Raw genomic sequence first — 12217 nt, 5'->3', positions numbered from 1 at the left:
GTAGACGAAAGGACGTGCCTCTCCAATTGGAACCGAAAACATTTGATCGCAAGGTCATAGGTCAACCGATTCCTCCACAGGAAAACACGTCTGGTATATTCTATACGACACTGGTGACGGCATGTGCGTCACATGACAGGAATATGTTGTCGAGCCACCTAACTTGTACACTTGGCGAATGGGTGAAAAGATTCTTCTACCTTGCGCGATTTAGCTTTTCTTGTGGATGTTATAATAACTCCCAAAAAAGTGATTAAAACATAAGAGTTTGTCACATAAACTGCAACAAATGAATGCAACAGTTTCACAGTCGCACAGTTTTCCCTGTGCTCTGTCAAAACATATGTTTTTAACGTTTTCAAATTTTTCCGTGTGTAGACTGTCAAATCCTGCATATGTCCAAGCGAATCTGAACATGTCCTGGAATTTTGGAGAGCGAAGTTGATTATGTGTGAGTACCTGAACTTTGATAATTGTCTGAAAAAAAAAATAAACTTTTCATTTCAGAGAAGATTTGAACCAAGGAGCTTTCGTTGCGCAGCTGCTCACGCTAACAACAGTACCACGGCGCTACTGGGCCCACCTTGTCCTTGATGTTGCCTGTCTCGCACATGGACTACTCAGTTTGTATATTTTGCTTCTTTTTTTCATAGTTCCACACAACTTCTTCCTGTTTTCTCGATTGATCTGTGTTCAGGTTTTCAAGGCCTATCCACTGTGCCAACTGATGACTAAATCCGAGGGGGGTGCGATGGGGAGGTTCCCTTGTCAGAACCATTTTTGTGTTTAATTTAGGAATTTTCATCACTCTTGTTTGTAATTATACTATGTTAGGTGAGAACGAGAGCATTTTATGCTTTCCGTCTGGTCACCTAAGAAGCTTGCGACAGTGTTGTTTTGCAGGATATTATTTAATTCCCTTTCAAAAGTAGGTGACATTCGAAGCTATGTAGTTTCTTTGTTCGTCTCATTTGACGTCTGAACTGCAACTGCTCACGTCATTGCAAGTTAGTTGGACCAGCTGTCTGGCCAGTGCTGTCGAAGTTAAATGCACCGTAAAGCTGTTGTCCCGCTTTATCGCTCAGACTATGTGCGTGTAACAGCATAAAACATATCCTCACGATCGTACTTGACTTTGCTGGCCACAGCTTGGCTTTTGCTCACGTGAAACGAAATCCAATGGGATTCAACAAACGCGGAAGAATACATTGGGTAATGTTCACATCAGGTTAGTACTTATGATGAACACAGTATAGTCCATTGCCATTAATTCCTGAGTGACCAGGGATCCACAGCAGATTTAACTTTCGTCCCCCAAGGTCTTCATGATATTCTGCGACCATCTTTGATTTCGTTGCTGGAGCTGGTAGAGATTTTCAGATTGCTTGGCTGTGTAAGTAAATGTAGACGCTACAGTCCTCATAGCACGTACGCAAATTCTCCTCCGCGTACATTTACTTCCGCCTAGAATACTGTGGCCATCTTCCCTCGATATATTGCTCTCTGTAGTCCAGGCTGCACCCGTATATCGCGGCCCCAGCGCCGTCGTCTGTCTTCGACTTGTCTGCAAACCATACTGTGTCTCTTGAATGGTGTCGTGGTTCGTCCTTCACTGCTCCCTTCTTCCAGTTCTTACACTGTAAGGTTTATTGCAGCAGGTGGAAGCTGTTGTATCACCAGCCGGCATTTCCCAGACCATTCCCATATTTAGCACACTCATTATATTAGTGCAAGATTCTGGATATTCTAGAGCTATCCAGTTATTTCCAGTTTTTAGCTTGTACGCCCCTGCCGCTGCATCCACTGGAACCCAAAGGTGCAGTGGGGGCATGTCCAGCATCGCCTCCATACCAGCAGTGAGAGTGCTGTTAATTGTGCCTGTTATAACTTAGCAGGCTAGTCTCTGCATCTTGCCAAGCTTCTTACAAGGGAACCTCCCCATCGCACCCCCCTCAGATTTAGTTATAAGTTGGCACAGTGGATAGGCCTTGAAAAAATCAACACAGATCAATTGAGAAAGCAGGAAGAAGTTGTGGGGAACTGTGAAAAAATAAGCAAAGTATACAAACTGAGTAGTTCATAGGAAGATAGGCAACGTCAAGGACACTGGAAACGCAGGAGCGCCGTGGTCTCGTGGTAACGTGAGCAGCTGCGGAACGAAAGGTCCTTGGTTAAAATCTTCCATCGAGGGTAAAGTTTAATTTTTTATTTTCAGTTTATGTGACAAACTCTTATGTTTTCATCACTTTCTTGGGAGTGATTATCACATCCACAAGAAAACCTAAATCGGACAAGGTAGAAGAATCTTTTTACCCCTTCGCCAAGTGTACAAGTTAGGTGGGTCGACAACATATTCCTGTCATGTGACGCACATGCCGTCACCAATGTCGTATAGAATATATCAGATGTGTTTTCCTGTGGAGGAATCGGTTGGCCTATGACCTTGCGATCAAATGTTTTCGGTTCCCATTGGAGAGGCACGTCCTTTCGTCTACTAATCGCACGGTTTTGCGATGCGGCCGCAAAACACAGACACTAAACTTATTACAGTGAACAAAGACGTCAATGAACGAACGTACAGATAATAACTATGCAAAAATAAAGAAAATAAAATTTTAACTCGAGAGAAGACTTGAACCAAGGACCTCTCGCTCAGCAGCTGCTCACGCTACCACGGGACCACGACGCTCCTGAGATGACTTTGTCCATGATGTTGCTTATGCGACCCGTGGACTACTCAGTTTGTATATTTTGCTTATTTTTTCACAGTTCCACACAACTTCTTCCTTTTTTTCTCAACTGATCTGTGTTAAGTTTATCAAGGCCTATCCACTGTCCCAACTTATAACTAAATCTGAGGGGGGTACGATGGGGAGGTTCCCTTGTTAGCAACCACCTTCTGCTCTACTTTTCTTTACTTTTACTGTAACCCCATTATTTATGTGGGGGTCCATGCTAGTTTCGGATCCAGGATTACCCTTAGGTACTTCACTTCGTCTCTCTGCTGGTACAGTTTCGTCGGGAAGCCTGAGGTTGCAGTACGTGTGCCAGTTAGTATGGCTTCTTCCCGTTCCACTCACGTATGGAACGCTTGAAGAATGTATAAACGCCCCTGCGCGCGCTGTACTTAGTTTAATCTTGTCTTCGCGATTCCTATGGGTGCGGTATGTATGTGGTTGTACATTATTCCTACATTCCTCAATAAAACCAGGTTCTTGGAACATTGTAATTACGCAGTCGAGGGACGATTTGGATCACCTTCAAGTGTATGCGAGATCACTTTTTCAAGTATGCTCTTTGCTCACAAAAATCTATGACCATTCGGGCTGGCTGCCCTTCTTCACATACATCGAATACTTCCTTTCAGTTCTATTTCGCGCTGGTTCTACACTCTTGACTAATATTCTGGGGTAGGTCGGACGAGCGTCTTGTAAACAAACTCCTTTGTAGATTGATTGCATTTTCATAGTATTCTACCAATGAACCTCTTTTAGCCACAGCTGAGTCTACGTGATCATTCCATTCCATGTCCCTACATAGTGTAACACCTAGCTATTTCTACGAATTGACAGATTCTAATTCTGACTGATATCTGATTGATATCGTTGTCGTAGGAGACTTCGAATTTTTCGTTTCATGTAGGACTCAATTTTACATTTCTGAACATTTAAAGCTAGCTGAACGTCTTTGCACCATGTTTAAATATTATGGACATTAGCTGAATATTTGTGGAACATTTTCACACAGTACTTCGTTATACACAACTGCATCGTCTGTGGAAAGTGCGGGATACACGCTGGTTGGCACAGTGGAAGTGATTCTCTTCGCAATACCTTATTAGGCTATGTCTGCGTATGTTCACAGTTGGTGGTTTTGTGGTTTAAAGTTAAAAAACTTTGTCGGGGTTACCATTTTCTTCTATTTGCATTACATTCGATGGATGATGATAATAATAACAATTACTACCCATTTGTGATGGAATGTTGCTATATTGACTTTAATGTACCGTGTCCTGGGGAGGGTAGATGGGAAGTAAAGCTCTTTCTCCCGCTTTTCCGAACAATTACACGTGTCCTTTTTCCATAGTGTCAGCAGACTTCCGGTTCATTCCTGCTTCGTTTGGAGTATCACAGGTCGCTTACCCATTTACCGAAAGCTACTACAAATGTACCTGAACGCTCTTACAGAATATTCTTTCCACTGAAATCTTTGCTTCACGGTCTGACTCCTGTTTGTGTATCATATACGTAAGAAAAAATGTTTGGTAAGTGTACAACTCGTAAATACATTTACAAGTACAAGAACAATGCTTATTACGTTGACAAGTGAAGAAACTTAACGAGTTTTAACGGTGTGGTGAATTAACATACATTAAATAAATCAGCTAAATAGTTGCAGTATGTGAAGACAACTTGTAACATGACGTTTCACTTTACAGTGTTGTGAGAACGTTCTACAGGTAAATTCACAAAACCTGTTTCAATAATTACGACAGAAAGACGTAACTTACGGAACGTTTCAAGAAGATCGCACGCTTTGTCGTGTTAAGCTATGGTCATCATTGGCCTTTACGTTTTCAGTCTATGGAATGTACGCGTAAATTAAGAGATCTGACCTCATCCAATAAAACTTTTCGCGAGGCGGGAATGCAGTCAAAGTTCCGGCGTACTGTCTGCGGTTAAACGATCTGCGGACGCCGTTGTCGATGTACACTCATGCTCATAAATTAAGAATAATGATGATACACGGTGAAACAACGCTCTGGTGGGCGGTTTGCGGATTTAAATTACCTCGGGGTATGCCCATGCGGTGTATTTGACCTGCGGTTGTTGCACGGTGGCGCTGGTAGCAGTCCACTTACGCAGAGGTGTGTTAGTGCATGTCACAGTACGGTGCAGCGAGTACGTATGCAGACGTGCTAATGGTGACTATATGTTGGAAATAGCTCAAAGAACACACATTGATGACGTTATGAGGGGTAGAAAACTAGGGCGACTGGAGGCTGGTCAAACACAGCAGGTCGTAGCACGGGCCCTCCGTGTGCCACAAAGTGTGATCTCAAGATTATGGCAACGATTCCAGCAGACAGGAAACGTGTCCAGGCGCTACAGTTGGGACGACCACGGTGAACAACACCACAAGAAGACCGATATTTCACCATCAGTACCTGCAGACGGCCACGGAGTACTGCAGGTAGGCGTGCTCGCGACCTTACCACAGCCACTGGAACGGTTGTCTCCAGACACACAGTCTACAGACGAGTGAACAGACATGGTTCATTCGCCCGGAGACCTGCAAGGTGCATTACACTGACCCCTGGTCACAGGAGAGCCCGTAAAGCTTGGTGTCAAGAACACAGTACATGGTCATTGGAACAGTGGTCCCAGGTTATGTTCACGGACGAGTCCAGGTATAGTCTGAACAGTGATTCTCGCCGGGTTTTCATCTGGCGTGAACCAGGAACCAGATACCAACCTGTTAATGTCCTTGGAACGGACTGGTATGGAGGTCTTGGTTTGATGGTATGGGGTGGGATTATGATTGGTGCACGTACACCTGTGCATGTCTTTGACAGAGGAACTGTAACAGGTCAGCTGTATCGGGACGTCATTTTGTACCAGTGTATCGACCTTTCAGGGGTGCAGTGGGTCCCACCTTCCTCCTGATGGATGATAACGCACGGCCCCACCGAGCTGCCATCGTGACGGAGTACCTTGAAACAGAAGATATGACCCGAATGGAGTGGCCTGCCTGTTCTCCAGACCTAGACACCATCGAGCACGTCTGGGATGCTCTCGGTCGACGCCTTCAAACCCCTAGGACACTTCAGGATCTCACAGGCACTGGTGCAAGAATGAGAGTCTATACCCCAGCAGCTGCTCGACCACCTGATCCAGAGTATGCCAACCCGTTGTGCGGCCTGTGTACGTGTGCATGGTGATCATATCCCATATTGATGTCGGGGTACATGCGCAGGAAACAGTGGCGCTTTGTAGCACATGTGTTTCGGGACGGTTTTCTCAGCTTATCACCAATACCGTGGACTTACAGATCTGTGTCGTGTGTGTTTTCTATGCGCCTGTGCTATTAGCGCCAGTTTTGTGTAGTGCCACGTTGTGTGGCACCACACTCTGCAATTACCCTTAATTTATGAGCATGGGGGTAGAGTAAATGAGCTGCATATATGGTGCAGTTGCGGATCTCATTTCTGCTATCCGCTCATACCTCTAACCGGTGACAATTGAAATGGGAGCGGAGGAATATTAGTGTTTTGCATACCGTCTATGCCGAATGGCTTAAAAACTGAACTCGGTGCCAGGTTGCACAAGGGTGAGGAATGATTGTAACGCTACAGCTTCAAATTAAGCTGCTATCAAGTTTTAAAAAATCAGTACCGAAAGCTATTAATTATTATGTACTTATATTTGAATATTTTATAGTCGTTGCCGAGGCGACCGAAAGATGACGGTAACGTAATGATGTTGCTCTGGATATTTGCGGCTCATTTAATGTTCGTATTACTAAGGTACGAATTATTGTCAAGAGGGGCTGTCTGGGCTGTCTGTGTAGTCCACACCGTAATTCCTGCTGTGGTAACTAGTAAAGATAACAAAACTTCCTTCAATTAGCAATAACTTATCTTGCTCAGTCGTCATTGTCGAACTGGACTAAGGCTGCTGCTAAATGATCTCGATGTTGACGAACTGTTAAGCAACAAATGTTCCGTAGACAGAGCTGCACAGATTCAGTGTGTATAAACAACTTCATCTTGGGATCATCAAAATCTATTTTAATTTATATCTGTGGACAGACATCAAGTTTCGACCAATCGACTGCCTTCAACTCATGGCCTAACACTATCAAGTTCGAGGAAGATAACTTGATATCAAATACATAACTGTTTTCAGTTGCAGAATCTGTCGCATACACGTAGGTCTATTATCTTATAGACTATTCACCAGTCGCCAATGCCGAAATCGACAGTTTATTATAGTGTTAACCGTTCTGTCTGGCCAAAGTCGTGGCATAAACAGTGATGTAGTATTAACAGTATTAATCCGTGACTTAAATAAGGTCGCCTGACCGACACTGGTTGTCTGTGAATAAATACATAGGGTGTCCATAATTAAAATTTCAGTTTCAAAACGCTGTAGATAGGGAATCACTGCTCAGAATGATGTCAAATTTGAACAGCATGTTATTGACGCAGGGGGAAAGGGTATCGGAAAAAAATAGAAAATTTGACCAAGAGATGGCGCTGTAAGCGTCAGAATACGCATACCAACAGATGTGGGCTACAGGGCTCCTTCTGAGTTAGCGTCCAAGACGCGCATCGCAACTATATACTTATATGGATATCCATATTATAGTTCTGGCAGTACCGGGCATGACCTCCTTCTGTGCGGATGCACACATATTCCCTGAATTATTACGGGACTTGGTAAGAGTGTCTTCCACGAGTAATGAGTGTGTTGGGGTGGGACACCACGAATGTAGTGTGTGGACATACAAGGTGAGAATGTGGATCGCGCGGGAGGCGTGCGCGAAATAGTCCCTGCAGTCGCACTATCCCCTGTGCCCTCGGTGGCTCAGATGGATAGAGCGTCTGCCATGTAAGCAGGAGATCCCGGGTTCGAGTCCCGGTCGGGACACACATTTTCACCCGTCCCCGTTGATCTATATCAACGGCCGTCAGCAACTGACGGTATAAATATAATTCTAATTTCGCATCGTAACTGTCTCCATGAAGGATGCACGCTGCTGGCGAAGCTCTTTTATAACAACGGCAGTTCTGCGCCATTAGCCTTGCAGGAGCTGCGGGCACTCAAGAATATGAATGCAGGCACTGGTCCGATGTCTGCTAAAGGTCTGGAGAAAATAATTACAAAATTCGAAAAGACAGGTTCTTTTGAAGTGCAATGTGGCAGAGGGAGGAAAGCAGTTGATTCGACATCTGTCGAGCAAGTGGCCACAGCAATGTACGAAGGGTCGAGCGTTGGTGTGCGAATATGCAGTGCACGGGAACTGCCCCCATGTTGGACGTGTCTGCGAGCACGGTGCATAAAATGATACGAAACATCTCCCATTGCTACCCATACAAAATCACCCATGTTCAGGAGCTGCTTCCTGCTGACCCGCCAACAAGACAAACGTTCGCTCTGGAATTTATCGCTCGCGTGGAATTGGAAATTGAATAGTCATGGAACTTTCTGTGCACAGGCGAATCCAATTTCTGTCTCCAAGGACATGTCAGTACGCAGAACTGTAAAATATGGGCAACGGAAAATCCGCGCGTACATCAACCGATACCACCATTCCGCAGAGATGACTGTGTGATGGGGATTGACGGCATCGTTTATGGTAGGGCCGTATTTTTTCGAGGAGTTGAGTTATGCGTGTCGTGTTAGCTGCAGCGTCACTGGTAAACACTATCAGAGCCTTTTGCGCACCAGCGTCATAACAACCCTTCAGCAGCATGGATGTGAGGGCAGGATCATTTTTATGCAAGATGACGCTCCTCCGCTCAAATGGTTTAAATGGCTCTGAGCACTATTGGACTTAACTTCTGAGGTCATCAGTCTCCTAGAACTTATAACTACTTAAATCTAACTAACCTAAGGACATCACACACATCCTTTCCTCCACTCATTCCACAGCCAGTGAAGCGCCTGCTGCAGAGGCATTTCGGAAATGCTAGAATTGTCATCCGTCATTTCTCTAAAACTTTTCATTCCACCTGATCTTAGTCCGTGTGACTTCTGGCTGTGCGATTATCCGAAAGATGTTGTTTCCAGCGCTCCAAGTGTTGTGGGTTGGCGGGAGAGCCAACACCGGTATACTAGAGGAAGCCGAAAGGCACGCGTTTTAGCTCACGCAGGCTGGCGTGAGGTCTGCAACAAGACAAGGAAATTATACTTTAGAAAAACGGACGTAGCTGGTGGAATACTTAACTTTAATCCATTAATGATGAGCGTCGCTCTTGACGGTACATGATTACAGTATCAATAGTAACTGGTAATGGCGCCTTGCTAAGTCGTAGCAAATGACGTAGCTGAAGGCTGTGCTAACTATCATCTCGGCAAATGAGAGCGTATTTTGTCAGTGAACCATAGCTAGCAAAGTCGGCTGTACAACTGGGGCGAGTGCTAGGAAGTCTCTGTAGACCTGCCGTGTGGTGGCGCTCGGTCTGCAATCACTGATAGTGGCAACATGCGGGTCCGACGTATACTAACGGACCGCGGCCGATTTAAAGGCTACCACCTAGCAAGTGTGGTGTCTGGCGGTGACACCACACTAAGAACATAAGCGAACTGAAGGTACGCATTGCGCAACGCACTCTGAACGTGACCCCCAAGACACTCCGATCTGGCGAGGAACGTGCTGCTTCTCGATTTCAACTTTTGGCAGAAAACAGTGGCTAGCATACCGAACATGTCTTGCGCCACTCTCATAACAGAAACCGATGTCATTTTACCTTTTTTGCAGTTTTTGGCACCATGGCAATTAAATAACTGTGTCATTTTGCTTTTTATGCTGACTTCGGTCTCAGGACAACTACAAACCAATTTTTCCCACCTGATGTTGTACTGTGTTGCTTGGTGGGCGGGCTTACCTAAGTAACAGTGCCACAACTTATGAATGGTGGGCTCCATGTGGTTCCGAAGTCGTGCAGCGACCGTAAACCATAAAATTATCAAATATGCAGCAACCAGTCGCAAAATCATGTTTTATTTATTCACTTTTGCAAATCGAATGAATAAATAAAACAGTCGCAAAATCATGTTTTATTTATTCACTTTTGCAAATCGAATGAATAAATAAAACATGATTTTGCGACTGCTTGCTGCATATTTGGTAATTTTAGTGCCACAACTGTTGACTCCAGATCTTGCGCAGTCACGCACACCGAACAGTATGGATAGCCTAATGTGCAACTCAAACCATAGTCGTTTCATTGAGATTAATCTGTTATTTATAGCCAATGCCATGTACGTTAAGATGATTACATCTGTTGGTAAAATTTTCGCTAATCTTTTAGTGTTCCATGACGTTTGCCCTCGTGTCACTATTACACTGTCCAAATTTGACGTCATTCTGAGCAAAGGTTCTCTTTCTACAGTTTTTGAAACTGGAACTTTAATTATGGACACCAGTACATTGCAATAGCTTTTGTTGGTGCAATTCTTTCGACTATTAACCCGCAACGTTTTAAGCCGGTCGACATTGGTCGGACGTTTCTGTTTGTTCCTGCTCGTTCGATATCAAGATGGACAATCATATAAATGATGGTTGGGGAGTACTTAAGTTGACGTCTCCCTCCGTGCTGGCGCTATTAATAGCAGGGCCACACCGGATTCACTCAGAGATAATTACAAGTCCAGCAATTGGCATCAGTGCAGAGATTGGTAGACATCAATTACTCTCTCTGGAAGTGCTGCGTGACAGTCAGGCGGCGTGAGTGTGGGCGGATGAGTGAGTGCCTTGGCTGGGTGCCCAGGCAGTCCGTGGTAGGCGGCAGTACGGTGGGTCTGCAGGCAGCGGATCACTCCGAGCACATCTGGACTGTGGGTAAACACGCGGCGGTGGTGCGTGCTGTCCCAGCCAGCGCAGCCAGCGCCTGAAGGCCAGTGTAACCGGCGTCATTAGTGCTGTGTTGAGCAGCACTGAAGGAGTCCAACAGCTTAGGTTGCTGCTTGGGAAATCTCAAGCTGTGTCCAAGCTCTCTCTCGCCCCGAAATCTCATCTGTGTCTACGTCCGCATGAATACTTTGCAGATCACACTTAACTGCCTCGCAAAGGGTTCATCGAACCTCCTTCAGAATAATTCTCTACTATTCCAATCTCGAACAGCGTGCGTAAAAAAACGAACACCTTCACATTTCCGTGCCAGCCCTGATTTCCCTTATTTTATGGTGGTGATCGTTTCTCCCTATGTATTTCGGTGTCAACAAAATATTTTCGCATTCGGAGGAGAAGGTTGGTGACTGAAATTCTGCGAGAAGATTTCGCGGCAACGAAAACGCCTTTCTTTCAATGATGTCCACCCCAAATCCTGTATCAAGTCTGCGACACTCTCTCCCCTATTTATCGACAATACAAAACGTGCTGCTCTTCTTTCAACTTTCTCGATGTACTCCGTTAATCCTATCTAGTAAGGATCCCACACCACGCAGCAGGACTGCAGAAGAGGACGGACGATAGGAGCGTAGGCAGTCTCATTAGTATATCTGTTATATTTTTTAAGCGTCCTGCCAATAAAACGCAGTCTTTGGTTTGCTTCCTCCTCAACATTTTCGATTTATTTCCAATTTAAGTTGTTCGTAATTGTAATTCCTATTTGAATTTACGACCTTTAGATTTGACTGATTTATCGTGTAGCCGAAGTTCAATGCATTCCTTTCAGCACTCACGTGGATAACCTCACACTTTTCGTTGATTCGGGTCAGTTGCCAACTTTCGCACCATACAGATATTTTTGAAAAATCGTTTTGCAATTTATTTTGATCTTCTGATAATTTTGATAGACAATAAACGAAAACATCATCTGCAAACAACCTAAGACGGCTCCTCAGATTGTTTCCTAAATCATTTATATAAATAACGAACAGCAGAGGGCCTATAACACTACCTTCGGGAACGCCAGAAATCAATTCCGTTTCATTTGATGACTTTCCGTCAGTTAGAACGAACTGTGACCTCTCTGATAGGAAATAACGAATTCAGTCACATAAGTTAGACGATATTCCACAAGCACGCAATTTCACTACAAGCCGCTTGTGTAGTACAGTGTCAAAAGCCTTCTGGAAATCTAGAAACACAGAATGCCTTGTGAATAGCTCTCAATACTTCGTGGGTGTAGAGATCTAGCTGTGTTTCACAAGAACGATGTTTTCTAAACTCGTGTTGACTGCGTGTCAATAGACCGTTCTCTTCGAGGTAATTCGTAATCTTCGAACACAAAATATGTTCCAAAATCCTGCTGCATGACGGCGTTAATGATATGGGCCTGTAATTAAGTGTATTACTCCTACTACCTCTCTTGAATATTAGTGAGACCTGTGCAACTTTACAGTCTTTGGGCATGGTTGTATATGTTTGTTAAAAAAAGGAGCTACTGTATCAGCATACTCTGGAAGGAACCTAACTCCTATACAGTCTAGACCAGAAGACTTGCTTTTATTTAGCGATTTAAGTTGCTTTACTACTCCGAGGATAT

At 44.5% G+C, this 12217-nt stretch overlaps 1 protein-coding gene and 1 non-coding gene across 2 annotated transcripts in view; both read left to right on the top strand.

The window, feature by feature from the left end:
- LOC124616600 (breast cancer anti-estrogen resistance protein 3 homolog) overlaps nucleotides 1-12217 on the top strand; it is a 1084307-nt gene that overhangs the window by 317033 nt on the left and 755057 nt on the right. The gene's annotated exons all lie outside the window — the stretch shown is intronic.
- Nucleotides 7578-7652, top strand: Trnat-ugu. The gene has a single exon. It is a non-coding gene; the product is annotated as a tRNA-Thr (tRNA).

Source organism: Schistocerca americana, chromosome 5 (assembly GCF_021461395.2).
Source record: "Schistocerca americana isolate TAMUIC-IGC-003095 chromosome 5, iqSchAmer2.1, whole genome shotgun sequence".
Lineage (NCBI taxonomy): Eukaryota > Metazoa > Arthropoda > Insecta > Orthoptera > Acrididae > Schistocerca > Schistocerca americana.
This window is presented reverse-complemented; position numbering and strand designations above follow the sequence as displayed.